This window comes from Heloderma suspectum, chromosome 1 (genome assembly GCF_057233095.1).
Source record: "Heloderma suspectum isolate Gila_16-S chromosome 1, 16-S_ref, whole genome shotgun sequence".
Classification (NCBI taxonomy): Eukaryota; Metazoa; Chordata; class Lepidosauria; order Squamata; family Helodermatidae; genus Heloderma; species Heloderma suspectum.
In genome coordinates, this window is record NC_139458.1 from 210512843 (window position 1) to 210536782 (window position 23940).

A 23940-nucleotide genomic window follows, 5' to 3' on the forward strand; every position below is an offset into this window, starting at 1 on the left:
CCCCGGAGCTTATCACGGAAAAACCGGATTTCCTGAGACGGCTTAAAGTCCAGTTCTTTTCCTTAAGTCGGGTTCTCCCCAGTATAGCTGCTGTGTGCCCCAACCCCCGCATTTAGCTCGGGTGTGCTAGCCCTGCCCAGGGGTGTGCCTTTCACCGTGACCCCAGTTGAGCGGTGTTTCCTGTGTGTTTCCTGGCCCTGCACCAACCAATTAGTGTCTACTCAGAAGTAACTCTGATTGTGGTCAGTGAGGCTTGTCCCCTGAATGCCCACATCAGAATTTACAGAGATCCCCATAAATTGAAGTTTAAAGCCTGTAAAGTGCTTCACTGAACTTGTGATTGCCTTAGGACATAACTACTTCACACCTTCTATAGAGACTCTGCGGTTAGAAAGGGGGCTGGTTTTCCATCCTTGTGGTCCCCCCCTTTCCCAGCGCAAGCATATGTGTGTCTACTCAGAGGTAACTCCCATTGTGGTCAATGAGGTTTGCTCCTGAAATGCAGCTGCATCTGGACCTTCAGGGGAAAGGAGGGGGGGAGCCTTTCTTATTGGTTGAGCAGCCTCTGTCAGCCAGATGACATTCACCCCCGCCCCCACCAGGAAGTATGTTCTGTGAAGCAATTTTCACTGGTGCGGAGCACTCCCTTGTGGAGCCCTGCATAGACCAAAGCACAGCAAAGCTGATTCCTTTAAAAAAAATCCGGTACTCCTCCATTTGCTTCTCCTTCCGTTGGTGTGGAGACACAGTCAGAGACAGCTGTCATGTCAACGCTGTCCTCAGGTCAAATTCTGCTTGGGGGCTTTGGACGTTAGCAAGCACTCTTTGGCCAAAGAACAGTCACCCCCAAATCCTAGGTATAAGTAGCAAGTGTGAAGTGATGAAGACCACCTGTTCACACCCATTTGTACAAGCCTGCTGTAAGTGATGGATAAACTTTTACCGCAGTATTTAACAAACCTGGTTGGGCCCCATCAGGTTTTTGACTCACTTTTCCTGCTATAGTTGCTTTTGCCTCTGGATGAGGCACATTAGGCCTTTTTCTCTTCTGGCCTATACTTCTATGTCTGCCCAGTCTCCTGTTTGGGTCAAGCCACTCTGTGGTTTGAAGGCAACAATTCTGTTTTTCCACAGTGAGGAGCAGGTTGTATAGGAAATGTCTTTTGCAGCAAGAGTTTTGTTCACTATTTTTAACTACTAGAAGCTCCAGAATCTTAGTGCCAAAAATGTATATGACACATGTCCCTCCTTGCACTTCAGAACATAGGTAAGAGATGGGTATTCCCCCACAGCAAAAACCTCCTGCCCTTAGGAAACCGGCATGCTGAGGAGAAATGTGAGGTAGGACCTTTCTTCTTGACATGCGAGCTTTCCATTAGCAGGCTGTGTTTTTTTTCTTTACATGGTGAAAGTATTTAAAGTATCATTGGCACTTGTAGTCTAAAATGGTACAGTACTCCTGAAACTGTACCATGTGAAGCTTCCAAACGTGTAGCTGATTTCATAGGTTGCTGTGCAGCATGGCTGCCCATGGCTGAGTCTCATGCTGCCCTGGTAAGGTTTACAGCAAGGAATTGTGCCAAGTGTGACCATGATGGCATTGCAGCTCCCTGGGGACTGGTGGTGCTGAGGGACGTGTCTGTTTCCTGTCTGAACTGCCTGTCCTGCCTGCTCCCTTCATCCAAATGTTACCAGTGCAGCAAGGCGCCTAGCCATTGGGATGGAGTACTCATGGCCCCTAATATTATGAATTGGGCTGTGTTTATCATCTTGGAAGTGACCTATGGTAAAGTTTAAGCCATTTGCTGAACTTTTTAATTGATTGATTGATTGATTTGATTTGATTGGGACCCAGCCTTTCTACCAGGAAAATGGCGCTCAAGGCGGCTTACAATCATAGATAAATAAAAACTTGGTTGAAACAATAATAAAACAAATACATCGAAAAGCACAGTTAAAAATGCAACACTAACAGAATAAAAACAGCGCCTGACTCAACAGACCTGCTTACATGCGAAAGACCTGCTTGGATACAAAGGTGTTTGCCTGCCAACAGAAGGACAACAGAGAGGGAGCCAACTTTGCCTCCCTTGGCAGGGAGCACCAATGCACCTCTGAAGGTGGCAGTACTGAGAGAAGGGCCTCCCCCAAAGATCTCAAAACCTGGGCAGGCTCATATGGGAGAAGGTGGTTTTTAGGTAGCTGGTCCCAAGGTGTCTAGGGCTTTATAGGAGCAGCCACCGAGAAAGCCCTATAAGTCTGCATGTGATTGGACATGTGCTTTACCTCGGTTATTTGAAGGTTAATACTTCAGTAATGACCAGCACTTACTGAACAGCAATTCTACATTTTTCTGGTATGCATAGACATATGATAGTTGTATTAATGTGGAAAGAGTTTTGTATTTCAAAACTTCCATTAGAAATCTAGTTAGTGACTGAGCAAAGAGCTTGAAGAATGGATGGACCATGTTCAGTAAGTGTTGGTCCAAGTGGTATTAACCTTCCAATAGCCCACATGTTATAGTCCTGAAAATGTCCCTGTTTCCACAGAGGGATCCCAGTCTGCAGAAGGGCTGCTTGTACAGTTTAAGTAACCTTATTAGATGTGCCTATTTGGAGTATGAACATGTGACATTTCTTACCTTATGGTTTGGCACTTCTAATGCAAAGCCAGTATGAGGAAGAAACAGTGCTTGAGAAAAGATGATACAAGGTGCTATAGCAACCTGGTACCTTCCAGATTTGTTAGACTACAACCCCTATCATTCCAAGGCAGCAGGGACATGTTGATTGTGGATGATGGGGATTGTAGTCCAGTACATCTGGGGAAGACTGTGTTACAGGGTCCAAGGTGCTGCTATTACTCCTTCCCCACTGTCCACGGTGTTACAGGTGTATATTAGTGCATGTACCCTAACCCCTCTAATCTGTAATGTGGGCAGGCGGAAGAATTATTCTGCGCCCTATGTGGCTTTTAAGAATCGCGCGGTGGATGGCTGTGCTCACATCCTGAGAAATAAACAAACATGTTTTTAAAAGCCTTGCGCACCAAGGACAACTTTTAAATGTAGCACCTTATTACTAGATTTCACTTCTTAGCAATAGGCATTCTGGCTCTGTGTGTTGAGGTTTAGATGAGGAGACAATGATCTCTTGGGTTAGGGACATCTGTATAAATATTCTCCTTGCCCAGCAGTAGTCTTTATGAAAAGCTGTCTTTTAAGGTCAGAAAAGTAGAGGACAAGGCTTCACAATGTCTGCTCGTTTTCATGTAGACTAAATAATGTTGCCGTTTCTTCTAGCCAATTATATATTTGCTGAAGGGCTTGAGATCAAAATGGCACAGAACAGGAGTTGGGGTCACTGTGCAACTTATTCCCACGGATTTGAAGCTCCAACAAGCGTGGAGCATATCATTTTATCCCCTTCCCTATTTACTTTGCTATAATTAGTTCAGTCAGCCCTTCACCGTATTTATATACTAGTCTGTTCATTCATTCACTGCCCTGTAACTCATCTCAATGAAATGTTTGTACAAGCAAAGTAATGCAGACACAAGGGTAGACAGAGTCCTTAATTTTTTCATAGCTGCCAATACTTCGGGAGTTTTTCATCCTGAAACCAGCTTTATGTGGCAACTGTAAATAGAGCTGTGTTTAAAAGACCTTAAAACAACCTCTCTACTGAAACTGACAAGTTACTTTTTGATTGTATCATTTTTCTTGATCTCCCAGCACTGGTCTACACAAATGCTTTTTTGGATGAGTTTTCCGTATCATAAAGCGCGATGATGACTTGCCTGTATCTGCCTTTGTCTCCTGTCGAAGAGAATTGAATGTGTGATGCCTCAGGCAACTGGATTGGCCTTTTGTTTCTTATGAGAGGTCAACATTGGGAAGCCACCAGATTGATCGGCATGTGTCGCTCAGATGTGCTGACTCATCTTTGTCGAGGGATTTAGAATTGGTCAGTCAGGTGCTCAGGAGCATAAGGCAGTTGTAAGAAGAATGGACTGCTTGAGCAGAACCAAGGTGCTTCTTTCCTCCTGTCCAGTTTTTGAGGACAGAAGAAAGGAGGTCTCTGTTGGCATGTCCTTCTCTCTTGCAACACAAGATGCTTAATGTGTTAGCCATTACATACGTGTGTGTGTGTGTGTGTGTGTGTGTGTGTGTGTGATCTACCTACTATCAGGGTGGGGATCTGATTCAGGGTGGGGGCTTGGATGAACCCCTCCCCGGCCTTCTGCAGGCCAGATAGTGTTGGCTGCACTGCCCCAACTGAGGTGGCAGCAGGAGCGCTCCAAGTTCTGCTTCGACTGGGTCGCTGCTTCATCTTCACAGCATCCTTCCCAATGGGGCACAAGGAGCCACCCCAACCTATGCGAGCGGTGGAGGACTGATTCTGAATCCCTCTACAGTTATCTTCCCACTTGCATTGTTGTTTTTTCTCTCCTGCTGCAGGAATTAATTACCCTATAATCGACATCCATTAATGTATAAACCTGATGGCTGGTGACAACCACAGTTTGATAAAGTTACATTATCTAAGGGGTGCTTTGTGAGCCAGTTTATAGGAGGAGCATCTGTACACAGGCATTCTGTTAAGGGCCTGCATGGAACATGTGATATAGTAGGGTCAACTCTACCTGTGCTGTCACGCCATGACTGTGACCGTAGTCAGCATCAGAGATGGGGACTATCACTTTCCCCTCTAGGACACACCTGGTCAGATAGGCCTCAGAGGAGTTTATGGCAAGGGAGACGTGAGGGGCTCGTTTAAGGTGCAGAGGAGTTACTTAAAAGTTTGGTCCCATCTACGTACGTTTAATTTAGGATGTTATGCAGTTCATTAAAATGCTTTTACTTTTGAAATATGCAGTGGTGGTGTTGAGTTTCTGCCTTTTTCACAGCAGGGACAATGACAGTGCTATTTGCCAATTTTCTACATGCCAAATAATAAACTTTTCTCAGTCGGCAAGCAGGTTAAAAATTAACATTACATTACTTAATTTTGAGGCAACACTACGAAGAACGTCATCACAGGGCTGTCAACAATAATTATTTTGTTAAGTAGTTTGTAGTGCTGGTTAGGTATAGTCTCAGGGCAGGGCAACCTTGACAGCCCTGTGGGAAACCCATTGTCACATTATTCACCATTTCCCCTTAAAAATTCCCCTGGGCCCTCATGCAATGAGAGGCGAGGCTTCTCTTGTTGGTCATGTAATCCATCCCACCCTTCCCCATCTGCAGCAGCAAGGACGACTCCAGGTATGCTGTACAACAGTTTTTCTTAACATAGTGCCCTCCAGATGTTTTAGACTACAACTACCATCAAACCCAGCCAGCATGGACAATGGTCAGGTATAGTGGGAGTTGTAGGCCCAAACATCTGGAGAGTAGCAGATTGGGGAAGGATGCTGTATAGCTGGGGTGCGGAGCCTCTTTCAGCCTGAGGGCCAAATTCCATTTTGGAGAAGCTTTTGGGCAGTGTGTGTGTGTGTTACATTCCAATAACAGTGGGGCCTAAAGGGAAAGGGATGAGGCAAAAGGGAAGAAGCCAAAAATACCAGCACATTTTAGCTTCACGCTCTGACTGCCAGTAACTAAGCCTTAGGAGAGGCATTTCAACTTTTTAGAATGGGAAAAAACCCATGCAAAGCTAGGAAACCACCAAACAAGTGGTAGTTGGGGGAAAGGGGGTGGAGCCAAGGGAAGGGGCATGGCCATTTGGGGAACCCCGGAGGGTGCTGGATTTGGTCCACAGGTCTGAGGTTCCCCACCCCTGCTGTGGAAGTAGAAGGGAATGAACAACAGGACCCGAATGGAATAAGCGAGCAAAGCTGGGATTCAAGCACAGTTGGGTCAGGAAACTCACTGTAGCAAAACTCCAAGAATACTTGACACCCAACTGAGGCTCCATCTGGGAAATACCCTTATCCTGGGTTCACCATTTACTCCAAGCAATTATTTTTAAATAAAGTAATGTCATGTTAATTTTTTGTTGTATAGTCTTTGTGGGGGTGTGGGTATGGGGGCTGTCATGACGAGCACATGCCTGTCAAAATTTACCACTGGAATTATGTATGTTAATACATGGAAACGACCAGCCTGCTACAGATGGAATTATAAGGGTGGATTTCAATTGATTAAAATTAAAATAACCTGTAGAGGAGGTTGAAGAAAATAATGCCTAAGAAGTTATAGGTTTCAGGATAATTGGATTGTCTTATTTAAATGCCTGAAATTGAACTATAGGTGCTTAGTTGGGCATCCTAGGCAATGAACACCAAACATCTTTGAATTAGCATTTTAAAATTTCCATTAGCCTAGGACTAATGGTTGTCTGTGACAGTAAAAGATTTGCTGCTTCTCTAGGAGAGCGTGGGAATTGCATGGGATATTACTTACTATTGCTTTTTGGCAAATTGTACAGCATACTGTTTCCCATCATGCATTTCTCCAAGAGTCACTCACTGGTTATATTTTACTCAGTCTGTGATTTTTGCAGCTGAGGAAGAAATCTTAAAACTAAACATAATAGTTCTTGAGAGGAGGGAGAGCAAACTTTCTTGCAAATTAGTCGTGGAATTGCAGAACTCTTCCATGTCTGCATAACATTACACAAACAATTCATATTTTGCAACAGAAAGACAAGCCTCTAGCGAAGATAACCGCAGGATATATTTTTATAATCAATGGATTGGTTCCAAACTAAGGATAGGTTTGCATGTCAGTTTAAGCCATGATGCTTTATAAGCTACTCACAGCAGCTTGTAAGCTACTGTATACCCCACAACTATGCGCAGCTTATTTTACTTGCCCTCACCCGTCCTCCCGCTCAGCCAGGATGGTATCCCAGCTTCCTTTGAGTTAGAAACCAAATCCCGGCGTCTCCTGCACCATTGCTACATCACCTCTGATTGGCTTGTCTCGTGCTAGGGGTGTATTCTTCTGCCTGCTGTCTCTGCTGGATCCCTGGTGTTATTGGCACATTGCCAAATGTTAGCTACTTTTCTGCTCCCCTGCCGTCCCACCCAACCAGAGGCGTCACAATCCTCAAGGCACTCCTTCCTGCTCCTGCTCCCTCCTCCCACTGCCGCCACCCAGTTCCCAGCCAGTTTTCAAAGCTGTTCTCTTATCCCCACCTGTGTGCACCAAAAAGGGGGTGGGGATAAGAGAACTCCTTGACAGTTTGCTGGAATGGGGTGAAATTTTATATGCGGGGTCTCCTCGTGGGCAGCTTCCAAATGCTGTACTTGATAAGTGCGTGACTTTCCTTTGACCAGAAATCAACCACTTGCTACCCTTTCATTCCCTTAGCTTCCCCCCCACCCCCCTCATTATGAGATCTGCCTAGCAATCTGTTGCTAGGGAGATCTTGGAAACAAAGATCTGCCTGCTGGAGCAGAGCGGAGGCAACAGTTTTGACTGCTCTTACCAGCTGACTCTGTAGGTGATTTTTAAACCACCCTTTAAGCCAGTGTAGAGCTCCAGACAACACGTTAAGCCATGATGGTTTATAAATGTCACTGCAGACCATGGCTTATCAGGGTAGCTTATTTTGACTAAATAAACCACCGTGATTGGGGAAAACCACTCACAGACGACACCATAAACCATGAATAAGCTATTGTGAGTAGCTTATAAGATACCATGGGTTAAAGTGTTGTGCGAACCCAGCCTAAGTGAGTTGCACTTAATTCCAATGAGAATCAACGGAACTTAACTTGTAACTAACTTGTTCCATTGATTTCTGTGGGGCCTAAGTCCAGTTAACTAAGCGCTCAATCCTATGCATGCTTAAATAGAAAACAGTCGTACAACTCCCAGCATTCCCCAGCAAGACATGGTGGGAAATGTAGGGCTTTTTCTGTCTAAACATCCACAGGATTGCACCCTTAGTCAGGATCCAGCTGTATGTTCTGTTTAACCACTGGAGATTTTTTTGAAGAGGCCTTCATCATTAATCACTTGTACTTAGGACACATTACTTAATAAAATGCATTTTATCAAAATTACTTTTGAAAACATTTAAAGGATTTCATTATCCAGAAATGTGCAAAGCTGGGAAAGCACATTTTGAAATCACTTAATATAGATAGTGTATATGTGATTTTCATTTTAAATACTGTTTTTGTATCCTGAACTTGGAGCAAGGGTTTGTCTTAGTAAATAACCCTGTGCCTTCTACAACTTGGTTGTTTTCTTGTTACTTTTTAAAAGGCTCTTTCACTGTATAGTTTTGTATACTTCTGGTCTGTGATGGCAGAACACCTCAGTATATGTTTATCTGAATACTGGGGTTGGTTCAGACATCCATCTTTGGGAACAGCATAATCTGAGGGCATGTGATGCAGCCACCTTGCTGAAACTAAGCTGGTTTGGGGCTGATCTGTGGCAGAATGGGAGATCTCTTGGGAACCCCCATGTGTATGCCTACTTTGAGTTCCATAATAGAAGAAAGGAGGGATATAAATGTACTTAAATAAATTCATATATTTATTGCATTTTCCAAGTCACTGAGGGTTGCATATATGGGATAGTATCCTATACTGCCGCGGTGTTCCTGCTGTTCCTTTAATACCAACGGGAGCAACCACTTGCACAACAGGAATTTTGTGGTTCTGAAAGTAATCCTGGAAACGCTCATTTCCAAATCGGGATTGGTCAGTGGAGCTGATGGAAGGAAGCTCTGCTAACCAGCCCTGTTCAGGAAACAAGTGTTTCTGTTTGTTTCAGGTTGTTTGTAGAACTGCAAAATCCCCGTTGCAAAAATGGTCGCTCCCACTGGCATACGGACGACACAATGGGATACTGCCCATGGTTTTCCCTTTCTATTTTATCTTCACAATAACACTGTGAGGTAGGTTATGCAGTGTGGGGGGGGGGAGAGAGAGAGATCACATGACGACTTACATGTGAATGAATGCATCACCACCAATTGAGTTTTTGTATTGCTTCAACCACAGTGATGTTAAAATGGGGCCATTTCACATGTTCATCTGCCAAGAGTAAGTAATTAAGTGATGTACATGCAGATTGAACCCTGCATCTTTGCTTTTTAAAATGAAACAATTTATTTTTAAGGTTCTTAAAAGTTAGGATGAGTACAGACTTCAGAACTACTAGTAAATGCAACTCTGCAGAATAGCCTTTCTGATTCGTATATAGTCCTGTTTCACACAACATAATAGAGGTAATAAGTGAAATGTCTGTCCTATATAAAGTTTTAGGCAAATAAGCAGAATCTGGCTTTGGAAAGACAGTGATTAGAAATCTATACATAGTGTTTTAAAACTTGGCTGGAATAGATGTTTTTGGTAACGACTGGTTACACTATGATGCAAGCTTGACATGGCTTTTGAATTGCAAAGTGAAGAGTTTTTCCCCCTGTAGAGTGTGGACTGTAACACTGAAAATAGCCACTGGCTTATCCAGCTTTTGTTTATAGCAGCCACCAGTACTTTGGAGCTATAAACTGTGTTGAACTTTGCTCTTCTAGTTGTATCATCAAGTTTAGTTGAAGCTCAGGGAAGTCTGTTTGGAGGTGTTCAAGATTCTGGACAACCTAAGGCTGAAGTCCAATCAAAATAACTTGTGACATTCCAAGGTTTTTGGTGCCTACACCATTGTTTTTGTCTTGCCATGCAGCAAGGAAAAGAAGTCACCTGCTTCAGGCAGCACCATGGGGGCAGCGGAATAAAGAGAGATGGGAATTAGTGTCTTCATGGTGCCGCAGGACTTCTTTGATGGCCCTAGCAAGAGGAGAGCAACATTTGGGCTCTGTTTCAGGTAGGCCTCCAGGTAGTTTTGGCTTACAATTCCCATCCCTTGGTTATGTGGGCTAGGACTGATGGGAGGTGTAGGCCAAAACCTATGGAAGATTACAGATGCCCACCCCTGAGGTAGCAAAATGTTTTGGATGGCACTGAATGATGTTCACAGAAAAGAACCCTGGTACCAGGGGTCACCCGTCATCTTTTGCTTTTTTTTAAAGTAGCAGAATCTGATGTGAAAAATTAGCCAAATGCCTGTTGATCCTGATCACGGGTTCTTTGGTTTGAAACATTTGCCTTTCTAATCAGAATAAAGCTGGCAGTTCTAGTCGCCTCTTGTTTGAGTTACATTTCTGAATTGTTGTTGTTGTTCAGTCCTTAAGTCGTGTACACCTCTTCGTGACCCCATGGAGCATAGCACGCCAGGCCTTCCTGTCCTCCGCTCTCTCCCGGAGTGTGCTCAAGTTCATATACATTGCATCGGTGATGCTATCTAGCCATCTCATCCTCTGCTGTCCCCTTCTCCTTTTGCCTTCAATCTTTCCCAGCACCAGGGTCTTCTCCAGTGACTTTTCTCTTTGCATTAGGTGGCCAAAATATTGAGCTTCAGCTTCAGTATCTGTCTTTCCAATGAGCACTCAGGGTTGATTTCCTTTAGGATGGACTGATTTGACCTCCTTGCAGTCCAGGGGACTCGTAAGAATCTTCTCCAGCACCACATTTCGAAACCATCAATTCTTCTGCGCTCAGCCTTCCTTATAGTCCAGCTCTCATAGCCATACGTTGCTACTGGGAAAACCATAGCTTTGATTATATGAAACTTTGTCGGCAAGGTGATGTCTCTGCTTCTTACTATGCTGTCTAGGTTTGCCATAGCTTTACTCCCAAGGAGCAAGCATCTTTTAATTTCATGGCTACAGTCACCATCTGCGGTGATCTTGGAGCCCAAGAAAGTAAAATCTGTCACTGCTTCCATTTCTTCCCCTTCTATATGCCAGGAAGTGATGGGGCCAGATGCCATGATCTTAGTTTTTTTAATGTTCAGTTTCAAACCAGCTTTTGCACTCTCCACTTTCACCCTCAATAAGAGGCTCTTTAGATCCTCTTCACTTTCTGCCATTAGGGTGGTATCGTCTGCGTATGTGAGGTTGTTGATCATTCTCCCAGCAATCTTAATTCCAACCTCTGATTCATCCAACCCGGCGTTTCTCATGATGTACTCTGCATATAAATTAAATAAGCAGGGCGACAATATGCAGCCTTGTCGTACTCCTTTCCCAATTGTGAACCAATTGGTTGTTCCATGTCTGGTTCTTACTGTTGCTTCTTGTCCCTCATCCAGGTTTCTCAGGAGACAGGTAAGGTGGTCTGGTACTCCCATCTCTGTAAGAATTTGCCAGTTTGTTGTGATCCACACAATCAAAGGCTTTAGCGTAGTCAATGAAGCAGACATAGACATTTTTCTGGAATTCTCTTGCTTTCTCCATGATCCAGCGAATGTTGGCGATTTGACCTCTAGTTCCTCTGCCTCTTCGAAACCCAGCTTGTACTTTGGGTAGTTCTCGGTTCACATACTGCTGAAGCCTAGCTTGTAGGATTTTGAGCATCACCTTGCTGGCATGTGAAATGAGCGCAATTGTACGGTAGTTTGAACACTCTTTGGCATTGCCCTTCTTTGGAATTGGGATGTAAACTGACCTTTTCCAGTCTTGTGGCTACTGTTGAGTGTTCCAAATGTGTTGGCATATTGAGTGCAGCACTTTAACAGCATCATCTTTTAGGATCTTAAATAGCTCAGCTGGAATACTGTCATCTCCGCTAGCTTTGTTGTTAGTAATGCTTCCTAAGGCCCACTTGACTTCACTCTCGAGGATGTCCGGCTCAAGTTCAGTGACCGCACTGTCATGGCTATCAGGGACATGAAGATCTTTCCTGTATAGTTCTTCTGTGTATTCTTTCCACCTCTTCTTAATCTCATCTGCTTCTGTTAGGTCCCTGCCTTCTTTGTCCTTTATCATGCCCATCTTTGCACAAAACGTTCCCTTGAGATCACCAATTTTCTTGAAGAGATCTCTAGTCTTTCCCATTCTATTGTTTTCCTCGATTTCTTTGCATTACTCATTTAAGAAGGCCTTCTTGTCTCTCCTTGCTATTCTCTGGAACTCTGCATTCAGTTGGATATATCTTCCCCTTTCTCCCTTGCTTTTCGCTTCCCTTCTTTCCTCAGCTACTTGTAAAGCCTCATCAGGCAGCCACTTTGCTTTCTTGCATTTCTTTTTCTTTGGGATGGATTGAGTTGCTGCCTCCTGAACAATGTTACGGACCTCCGTCCATAGTTCCTCAGGCACTCTGTCTATCAGGTCTAATCCCTTAAATCTATTCGTCACCTCCACTGTATATTCATAAGGGATATGATTTAGGTCATACCTGAATGGTTTAGTGGTTTTCCCTACGTTCTTCAATTTAAACCGAAATTTTTCAACAAGAAGCTCATGATCTGAGCCACAGTCAGGTGCAGGTCTTGTTTTTACTGACTGTATAGAGCTTCTCCATCTTTGCCTGCAAAGTACATAATCAATCTGATTTCGATATTGACCATCTGGTGATGTCCATGCCAGCTAGGAATTCAGTTACAAAAGAAGCAAGTTAGTGGATATAAATGAAGTGAAGGTTCCGCTAAAAATTTGTAGTAGCAAAATGCAGTATTTAGTTTTCCTGGCATGGGAGGTGCAGCGATTGGCTTTACTGACTGACACTCAGTGAGGAAGACTGTGAGTTTATTGTCAGAATGATTTCTCTTGCTGTCTAGAAATGGAGGGGCAGCCTCAATTTCCAGGGCAGATCTAGGGCAGATGAAGGAAGTGCTTTTTTTACACAATGTGTAAACATGCAGAATTCATTCCCACAGTATGTAGTTATGGTTGTGAGCTGAGGTGGTTTTAAAAGGGGTTTAAAATAACCTTCTAAAAAAGAATTCCTGTATCAAGCTGCAACAAAGTGAGGAAGTGTGCCCTTTTTTTTAATCATAACTGACTTCTCCAGGCCAGTCTCACAGCAGATAGTTGAGTGTCCCTAATGCTACCCTTCCTCGGGTGCACGTTCCTGCTTGAATTAGCCTTGATGGGCAGGTAGTTATCATCACATGATAGTTTTAATTTACCTCTCAGACTGGGTTTGGACAACACAATAACCCATGATGGGCTATCGTGTTGTCTGTAAGGAATGTTTTAATTCACGATGTCTTATTTGGCCAAAATGTCAGGCACTGTGGGCTATTTTGCTTGCCTACAGAGTCGCGTGGCAAGAGCATTTCAGATCTCTGCTGTCGCTCTGTTTTTCGCAGGAGTTCTCCATGTACTGGAAACTCCCTGACAGTTTGCTTGGATGGGGCAAAAAGTGAGCATGTTTTCCCCCTAGTTCCCATTTCCCCCTATTTTGTAAGTGCTTCTCTTCCTCTTTTTTTTTTAAATATTTCCTTTGCACTTTTGCGCATTTGCTCATTTTCATGACTGCAGTATTGAGAACATGCTAAAGCCTCTATGCCAGTAATGTCTATGGGAAGAAATGTGCAATTCCACTTTAGCGAGAAAGTACTATAGTGCTTTAGCAAAACAGTGCTACAGCTCTGTATGAAGTTTGGTCTTGATCCTGCAAACCACCAAGATTTTATAGCCACCACCCCCTTTTTGGTGCACACGGGATTTTCGCTCCCTGGTGAGTGATTGCATAGGGTTTTGATGGTGCACTGGGTGCCTCCTGACTGGGGGAGGCCCTTTTGGTGCACCCAGGATCTTCGCTCCTTTGTGAGTCACCCAGGATTGTTGCTCCTTTGTCAATGGGTAAGACAGTGCCACTGCTCAGGTGGGAGGACTGCAGCAAGACAGGGGGATGACTCAGATGGCTTATTAAGCCACTATGGCTTAAAGTGATGTCCGAACGTGTCCTCAGCTTTGGGCAAAGATGGCCAGACTAGGAGCAGTGGTGGCAGCAACAGCAGCATCATAGGATGGTAATGAGGGAAAGGCACAGAGCCCAAGAAGTGGGAGCACAGAACGAGAAGTTAGGAACATAGGAAGCTGCCTTATACTGAGTCAGCTGTATGGTCCATCCAGCCCAGTATTGTTGGCACTGACTGGTAGCGGCTCTCCAGGGTTTCAGGCAGGATTTTTTTCCTGTTCCTCCTGGAGATGCCAGGATCGAACCTGGGATCTTCTGCATGCAAAGCAGGTGCTCTGTCACTGAGCTACAGTTGGGAATGCATCCAGGGTCATCCCCACCTTGCATAACTTTATTACCCAGCTCACTTGTTAAAATAGAGTTCTCAATAAATGTCCTGTGACAGCCAGATGGTGATCTATCCCACTTGTAAGTATTGGTGACTTTTAATTAAAATCATCAAATGTTGGCACATTTGCTCTGATTTATGCAGTAATCAAATCTTCACATGCTTGTCGACATTTGGAAAAGGTAGTCATGAATAATACTGCAATATATCATTTTTAAATGCAGATAAATCTCTTTCACACACACATGCACGCATGCACTTAATTGAGTAAAAAAAGAGGGAGGAAACTATCCATAGCTGTAGCCCTTTGTTCAGAACTATGTTTGGAGAGAGAATACTTACCTTGCAATTTCCAAAATGTGTGCACCCTGGCCTTCCCTTCTAATCTTCTTAGACCAACTCACGTTGCAATAATGTTAGCTGCAAATGCAGAAACAGAACAGACGTGTATGCAGACAATGGGCTTCAACTCCCATCAGCCCCAGCCAGCATAGCTAATGGTCAGGAATGCTGAGAGTTGTAGTCCAAAACATCTGGAGTGCACCAGGTTGTGGAAGGCTGGTTTAAGGGATTACTGATTTAAGTTGAGTAGGAAAAACTCTTTGAAATTAGAAAAAGTGAAAGAAATTAGGATATCTTCCTTGCTGCCATTTAAAAGGTTACACAGCCATGGCAATTTGTGTGTGATGATGATGGAGCAAGGTTGGTTAGGATGTCCTGGAAATACATCTGTTGAAAATGATGTTTAACCAATGAAGAGAAATTGGGCTGATGCAACTATAGTGTGGCCATTGTGATCATGCACCTCCCTCGTGCTCCATAATTCTCTTGCTTGCTTCCTGGTTTGGGCAAACCATAGCTTGCTTTGGAAAGCCACTTCATGTTGCGGCCACCAATTTTGCTTTAGAAGCAAACTAAGTATGTAATGACAACCCATCGGTTTAAAAAGCAGTGGGTTGTTGTGCATGACCGCGGGATGGACCCGCCTCTTCCACCTTTACTCCGCAACCCAAGAATTGGGGTATGCGAACCCAGTGCATAGTCACAATGTTGCCGTGAACTGAGCCATTGTCACTTCTGGGTCTTTCTTGTGGTGATCCTGGATGCACCCTCTCCACAAACTGAAAAGTAATGCTTTTAGTTTATGCTGGGAGAATAAGAGTTTCTGATTTTTCCAGACCTCTAAACTTAAAAAATGTTAGACGCCTGTTTATTAGGTTTTACTCGCTAGATACAAGGGGTACATGTTGCTGTACTCTGGCTCACATCAGTCCCAGCCAGCATGGCCGATGTTTAGAGATAATGGGTGTTGTAGTCTAACGACATCTGGAGGGCCACAAGCTTCCCACCCCTCCTATATACTCTGCCCCTTTTCCCTTCAGTGAGCTGCTCTACGAGATTGTTTTTTAATCCTAATTATATATTTTTTGTCATTTCCTGTGATTCAGTAAGTAGTACTGTGTTTGTATTTCATTTTGTATCAATATTTTTGTTTTGTTGTGGTCAAAGAAAGGAAATGTACTTACTTAAGAAGTACACCTGGGTCTTTTTAGAAGTTCGCAGTGAACATTGAGATTTGGCTGGTCTAGCTGGTAATATGTATATAAAATCATCTGCCAGCTACCTGATGATAATTTCTTAATTAACTGTTGTCAGGCTTACAGAGGAAGAGGTGTATTACCTTGTGATGCATCACTTGTCATTACTTTTTTATAGAGTACCTTCCATTTACTTACTGCCTTAGGACTCAGGTTGGCAAACAAGGACGAGTTTAATCTTTTTATTAGAGGACAGTTGAATTTACAAGCTAAAAGATAGGCAGTAAAGCTATATCATTTCCTGGAAACGCAGGTGCATGGATAGGAAGCGGTGGTGGTGGGGAAATAACCACTTGTGTATAGTATGGTGTGCAAGTCCCATCTGGTGTGAGGGAGTGACAGCTCTAAGGATCCTGGTCAGGATAGTGCGTGTTGAAAGACAGGCATGTTCGCACGGCCACAGAGGGGGAAATCAGCATAATTATCCTCACTGGTGCAGCTTGCTGTGTCATGCGAACCTGGCCAGGGTGGCTTGTCGCCATGGTTAACAAGCCACCCCAGAACCCTAAAACAGCTCACAGGTTCTGGATGGTTTCTTAACCATGGCAACAAACCATCCTTGCCGGGTTTGTACGGCAAGCCATGCTGGTGAGGGTAATTATGCAAATCTCCCCAGCATGTGACCAGCATGCGCAGCAGGGGAAATAAGCCACCGTGGCTTATTTCCCCCTCCATGATCATGTGAACCCAGTCATTGTGGGGACTCGTTGGGTCCCATCTTGTGTATGTCCAGTGGCGCTGGGTCAGGGCCAGTTCTCTTCTGCTGTTCACAGCCTCTGGGTGTGGGCCCTCAACTCAGGGCTACTTTTCAGAGTCCAGGGGGTTCTGTGCAGTTGGCTCTGACGTGTCCGGCCACTCTGTATGCCAGATATTAATCCAATCCAATATAGCCAAGAGAATAAAATGCCAAAGCCCAGTAAATTATTTATTTTATTTATTTAATCAACCTATATACTGTGTACGATTTCTAAAGCTATCTTTAAGTGGTTTGCAGAACCAGAGATTAAAATACATCATACTAAATACCGAACTCATTACTTAAAATGTTTAAAACCAAAGGTAAAAACACGATAATTAATAAACTAATGGATCAGTATGATTATTCAGAGAAGGTTTGGGTCAAGAGACGGGTCTTTAACACGTGCCTGAAATGCACCACAGTTGGTGCCTCCCAAGTACCAGGGCAGAGGGAGTTCCATAAGGTGGACGGCACCATGGAGAAGGCCCATTTTCTGTTTGCCACCAGATGGCTATCTGCAGGTTACAGTACAACCAGCAAGGCCTCCTCTGATCTTAGCAGTTGCACAGGTTTAGATCGGGGGAGGTGACTGGTCAGGTAACCTGGTCCCAGGTTATTCAAGGCTTTATATGTTAACAGATATACTTTGAACTTGGCTCAGTAGCTGATAGGTAGCCCCTGCAGTTACTTCAACACAGGTGTAACATGTGCTTGGCTGGGCAACCTGGTTGCTGCATTCTTCACTGGCTGCAGCTTCTGGACAGGGTAGCCCCAGATAGAAAGCACATTAGAATAGTCTAAGCATGAGGTTATCAGTGCATGGACTACAGTTGCCAGGTTATCCCTGTCTAGGAAAAGGGTTAGTTGACATATCAGCTGAAGCTGATAATTGTCATGCCCCCATTGGAAGACTCCTCCACAGAGGGTTAGAGGCTCCAACTTAGGATGATGCCCAGGGCCTGTGCTGTAACAGAGGCCTGAGCCCATGGAGGATCCTGCTGAGGTCCCAGCCCCTTGGGAAGAGGAGAAGTCTGCCTCAGAGGAGACTGAGTGCCCCCCAAGCCCCAGGGAGTGACGTCCCCAGAGGAGGCAGTCCCAATTCAGAGAACCTCAACAAAGTGCCAGGCTGCAGCAGAAGTCTACTTGGAAGAAAAGGGGCTCCTCGTGATTAGAGGGCCCTCCTCATGAAGAGGACTCTCTGCAATCAAAGTGAATGACTGCAGCTGGGACTTGGGTGGGGCTCTTTCAGCTCCAGGATAAAAAGCCCAGTAGAAGCTCAACAGAAGCTGCTGGAAACACCATCTGTGTTAGATTCTGGCTCCACCCTGTTACTTGCCTTCTGTTACCTGCTCTGTAAGTGTCCTTGGCCTGGACTTGACTACTCTCTCTGCCTAGCCCCTTTTGTCTGTACTGCCTGGCTTTGCCATTTGCTTCTTTGTATCTGGCTAGGACTGTTTGTGGACTCTGGCTTGGCTTGTCCCTTTGTTGTGCCTTCAGCTACTGGCTCACCAGACCCCAGCCCATCCTCAACACCCAGCGGGGAAATAGGACAATAATAAGCACTCCTTGCCACAGAGGTCACTTCGGCTTCTCATGACAATGATGAATCCATCATTGTGCCCCCGAGCTATGTATTCTGATGGAGTGGAACTCTGATGTTCTAAAACATCATATAATACATTGAATTAAACTGGCTTCCTTAATCAGAGAAGCTGCTGAGTGAGATTACCAGTGGCGGTGGTGCTGTCAGGGCAGAACTTTGGCACAGAGGTCCTGAGGGCCCCTCATTGCCTTGGGCCAGCTTACCACATTTTGAAGTGAGTGAAGTAGTATACATGACCATCTTAAAGGGGGAGCAAAAGACCATGAAGTCCAGGGTCTAAAATTACCAAACTGTGCTACTGCCCAGCAGTTGAGGGCTGGGCTCCAGTGCCTTGCATAGCTCCTGATCCACCCTTTCACTACCAAAGGCAACATCAGCGATGCAGCATAGTCAAAATGGCAGAATAGATTATGCTGATTGGGTAAATCTGTAGGATGTATACAGGCTGAAGAATTCAGCTTTTCCTGGTGAAACTTTTGAGCTCCTGGACTGCAGAACTTCTTTTTGTTTTAGAGTACAGTACTTGCAACTCTCTTTACAGGATAATAAGCAAGACATGAACATGCTAGCAAGTTCACATAACTTCACTGTGAGGACTTTGACAGACTCCAAGCTTAGTTCATTCATTCATTTCATTGATTCATTTATTACATTTCTATACCACCCTATGGGCAAAGCTCTATGGGCGGTTCACAGTGTATTGATTGTACACTGTTAACTCCTCCTCATTTCCACAAGATGACGACGACGACTACTACTTCTTCTTCTTCTTCTTCTTCTTCTTCTTCATCATTTCATTTCTGTACCACCCCATAGCTGAAGCTGTATGTACAGCAACATACATTGCTGTACCTCGGTCTCACTTCCTCCTTAAAACCACCTACCTATAATGTCATGTATTAACACTCCAGCTGTAGCTTCAGCTCCTTTGCTTGCTTTGTTCCTCTTTTCAGCCCATAATGAGGGGTGGGCCACTCATGGCCTGTAGGCTGCATCTGCCCACCATGGCCAGTCGTGTCCCCCCCACCTAGTCCCTGCCAACATCATCCTTGAAATCCCAGCAATTCAGCCAGGAAACAAGGCATGTGGGGAGTATGCATCATCTTTCCCCGCAGAGTTTGGCTCCTGACAGCCTAGCAAAACAAGGGCTGCACTACTCCCTGCATGCCTTGTTTCCAAGCAGAGTTACTGGAGTTTCAGTGACAGCCAATTCTGGCAGTGGGGAGGGGTACAGCCAGTGGGGAGGGGTTCCAAGGTGGCCAGTGTGGGCCCCCCAATACTCCAAAGTTGCCCACCCCTGGCATAATACCTTGGGATGTCTTTATTGGGAACATGTTGGGTCTTTCCCAACAGCTGTGTGAAGAAAACTCAATATTTGTTCCTGTACATGGAAGGTTTGTGCATTGACAAAAAGGCTGAGAATTCAGGATTCATCTGATTTATGTCTGTAGGTATTTCATCTTAAAGGCTATGTGAATGTATTTTAAAGAAGTCTTACCACTGCCAAGTTTCAAGCAATCTTTTAAATAATTTAATGGCACTTGAGATTCAGCCATATATTGAGTACTCATTAAAGGAGTGGCGATAAAGGAAAGGTTACAACTGATTGCAGTCCTGGTGCTTTGCCACTGCATCTGTTTGGAACAGATCGAAACTATGGGAGCTTTTGGTCCAGGTTGGACGTAATGGTAAAGGCATGAGCAAGTGTGCTGGTGCGCGCTGCTTGATCCCTCCCATGTGGCTTCTCCGGCCAGTTGGAGCGACTAAACAAACCAAGAAGCTGTCACTCATGGTTTATTTAGCATGACATCTGAATTGGGATCCCTGGCTTGTTGTTCTAACAAGCCAGAATCATAAGCCATGGGCAGAATTCTGGCTTACTCTTGCATTTGAACTCTGTTTTTGTATATATTATTCATGTAGAAATGATAAGATAGATATGCTAGTCTGTGTATTAATTTTGGCCTTCCTCTTGACCAAAGTGAAGCTATATTTGTAATTTGTTTGAACCAATGAAGTATATTTTACAAGTATATGCAGCAACAATTTATTTTAAATAATCAAATTATACACTTTTCATGCAGTCCAGTAGCGCAAACAAATGCTACTAATGATCAAACTACACCAATTGTACAATTCATTAAACTGTTTATAATTATACAAAAACTACTATTTCGTCTAACTCCTAGTAAGGAGAAAGGTTGGGCAGCATCTTGCACTTTAGTATCGTAGAAAATTATTAAAATGCTCAATTTTTCAATAAATCAGTTATTGGCTGCTTCCCCTTGCTCACTTGAATAACATTGTGCCAACCCCTCAATAGCTAATTGGTATTAGAGGGCAGGCTTGCTTTTTTCCATCTATGGTTCATCACCATCCCTGCTTCTGTCAGTAAATCAACAACTATTTCCATATATTTTATTTGTTATTTATTTAATTTATATCCCAGCTTTTTGTCAAAAAATAGTGCTCAAGGCTGCTAACAATAAAATACCAAACAAATTCTTGATTACAACATAACATGAAAGCAAAAAATTAAAGGCAATTAAAATGCACAATAAAATAAATAAACAGCACCCAACCAATTAAAACTCCCTTTAGCACAGACCAGCTTATATGCCAAAGGCTTGCCTGAATAAGAACATGTTGCGCCTGCCGGTGGAAAGACAACAGAGAGGGACCAAAATAGCCGCCCATAGCAGGGCATTCCGGAGCTTGGGAGCAGCCACCGAGAAGGCCTGCTCTCACCTCCGCACCAAACATGCCTCTGATAGTGGCAGGACTAATAGCAGGGCCTCTTCCAAAGATCTTAAAACCTGGGAAGGCTCATATATGAGAATGAGGTCATATAGGGGAATGTTAGGCCTGTTTGAGCCAAATGTCAAGCTTCCATTCTGTCAGATTTGGCCAAATGTGTTTTATGTACGTATGTTCCATACCTGCTCGGTTGTGCTGTTAGCTGGACATTTGTGCCAGGCAATTCTTCCTGCGTATTCTAAGCCACAGTAACTAGTCTGTAAGCCATTGTGTTAAATTTTAAAATGTAACTGAAATTCTTTTCATAGGCTCAAAACCACCTGACTCATGAGGTCGCTAGCTTTACCTAAAATTAGGTGTCTTTCTTCGACAGATGAAGATGTGTTTTGTCCAGCACTAGGTAGCATTAGGAAGCAGTCTGGGTTGAAATTCAGCTTGCCAATTGTTGCTCTCTGACTGGGGTGGGGGTGGGAGGCAGGAATCTGCCTGCCACTACAGTATTAACTTACTTTGAAACTGTGGTAACTTATCTTTTTCTGCCGTTTGACTTCTCCTCCTCTTGTGGAGTCCTAGTTTTAGTCATGCTGCTTTTGTGTTTCATTTCTTTCCTGACTGATTTTCTGTTTTGTTTCACCTCAGCAAATGTTTCAATTGTTTTAAAACTATGTTTTGGCCCTAGATCCCCAAGATAGGCCCTAGGTTTTTCCAACACTTTTGCCTGCCAGTGCCTTATTTCTATTGCTTCTGCACTACTTTGATATTCAGGACACTGAGGTTGGCAAACACTGGGCTAAGTGAGGAAAAAGTAAGTTCTAGATTATAAGCTCTTCTGGGCAGGGATCCATCCTCTCTTGTACTCTGTAAAGCTGGGGGTTTGAACCTCAGGCCCATGGGCCAAATTCCCTGAGGCTTAGTAACTGCCAGTAAGAGCTTTCAGCTAAAATATCCTGGTATTTTTTGTATTTTGACCCCACCCCCTTTGCCTTTGGCTCCACCCATCCCTGGAATGCAGCCCCCAAGAGCTTCTCCGAAATGGAATGAAAAGAAGTTTGACACCCCTGTTGCAAAGCGTCATGCACATTGATGGCACTATATAAATAAACCTGAATAAATTTAGTGCTACCTGAATGAATATTAATATGGGGTAGAATATGGTATCTGTACTACCTGCCTGCCTTGTTCAGTCTGTACTTTGGAAGTAATCAGATAATTACCAAGGCAGTGCATGTCTCCAGTGGCCTTCCTCCAACAGGAAAACTGATGCTGTGAAAAAACCGTGCTGAATTTCTCACCTAAATGTTAGAACAGTCTAATCTGTTCCTTGGATCAACTGTGAGTTGATACTGAAGCTGTCCTATTGAGTTAGCTGATACAGAATGGAGAGGAAGAATAGATCAACATCACTTTTGTTTATAGAGATGAAATGAGTAACTCTTGACGTCACATCCAGGAAAAGTAGCAACAAACCCTTGTGGCGATTACCAAGTCTGTAGTTTAAGCAGTTGTGGAAAGAGTATGTATGGTAAAGCAACATTGGCTTGTATTGAGATCAACCAGCATTCTTAGACACATTCCCAAGTTTGTTCCTTGCCACGTTGGTGTACAGACTGATTTGTCAACTGCAATTGACAGAAATGTTTTCTTAAAACATCACAACAGTTGCTGAAGGTCTCCTATTTACTCTGGAAGTGAGTCACCCTCCTGTTCTGGTTTTACAAGCAATGTTTCTGTTTTGGAATAGAACTTTGAAGTTCATTCTGTTCCTGACTCTTGGGAAAGACTCCTTAGGTAAAATCCAACATAAGTCCTACTTAGAGTAGACCCACTGAAATGAATTAGACTTAAGTAAGTCATAACCAACTTAAGTCCCATTCATTTTTCAGTGGGTCTACTCTAAGTAGGACTTATGTTGGATTTTACCGCTTATCTCCATGGGTGCCTGAGAGCATGGCCACTCGGGAGACAGAGACGTTTCGGTGGACATTGGAGAGGACACAAGTTTGTCTAGTCCCCATAACATACAGCCTCCATTTGGGGAAATATAAGTTCTAGTAATTCTCAGGGGAGTTTGCTATCCCGTGATCCACCAGTAAAAGGAGCAGCCCAGGTGCTTCAGCCAGGAGGGAAATCACTCCTGAGAATTACTAGACTTTATATTTCCAAAATGGAGGCTGAAACATTTCTCCCCCTCTTCCTTCTTCCCAGCATGACTAGGGCCAGCAGATCCCTCCTGCAACCATCACATGACCTGCAGAATCCCCCTCTCACACTACACCTGGGACTAAGTAGTCTGGATTTACAGCCAATGTGACTCCACCATTCAGTCCTGACCTCTCCACTCCTCTTTCCCTCCTGTTTTTTTTTTAACATCTTGCCTGCAGAAGAGATCTTAGAATCTTGAAAGCTTGTACATTTTTTTATTTGGTAATCTTTTAGTTGGCCTAATGAAGGTATTACAGCAACATAAATGTTGACATTTTCTCATGGTCAACACAGCTACAACCTTTGCCTTTTTCAAGGAAGTCTGTTAAATTTACACAACGAAAGAGATGTATGGCATGAATCCTCTTTGGCTCCTTGGTTCCATAAACTTTTATCCCAAGTTCATTATTGAAAGATTAGGAGCTGCTGGTGACTGGGAAGGGGGGGCTGCGACATAGCGCAGGGCTCTCAACCTATTTGAGTACGAATAGGAATAACAATTTTGGATGCAGATTTTCCTGTTGTTCCAGTTGCAAACTTGGAGTTGCCAAAGTCTGTCTTGTGGCTCTCAGACTTATGGATGTCGCTTTACTTCAGGCAGTGTTCAGCTTATCCCAACAAGGGCAGCACTGAACTGGGAGGGGGAGGGGGGAAGGATGCTGACTGGGAATTATGGGAGTTGCAGTCCAGCACATCTGGAGAGCACCAGGTTTGGGAAGGCTTCCCTAGGGCAGGTGAGAACAGAAAGCAGATCTCCAGACATTTTGGACTTCAGCTCCCACCATTCTTGACTATTGGCCATGCTGGTAGGGCCTTCTGGGAGTTGAAGTCCAAAAATCTAGAGATTGTTCTTCTGCCCTCCCCTGCCCTAGTATATGGGACATGGCTACAAATTAACAATATGAATTTGCTGATGTTAGCTGTGTGTGTTTTCTTTTTTAAAGTGTTTTGAGAAACTGAATATCCAGGGAATGTTTTA

General features: G+C 44.0%; 1 protein-coding gene across 4 annotated transcripts in view; it reads left to right on the forward strand.

The window, feature by feature from the left end:
- NBEAL1 (neurobeachin like 1) overlaps positions 1 to 23940 on the forward strand; it is a 157824-nt gene that overhangs the window by 7991 nt on the left and 125893 nt on the right. The gene's annotated exons all lie outside the window — the stretch shown is intronic.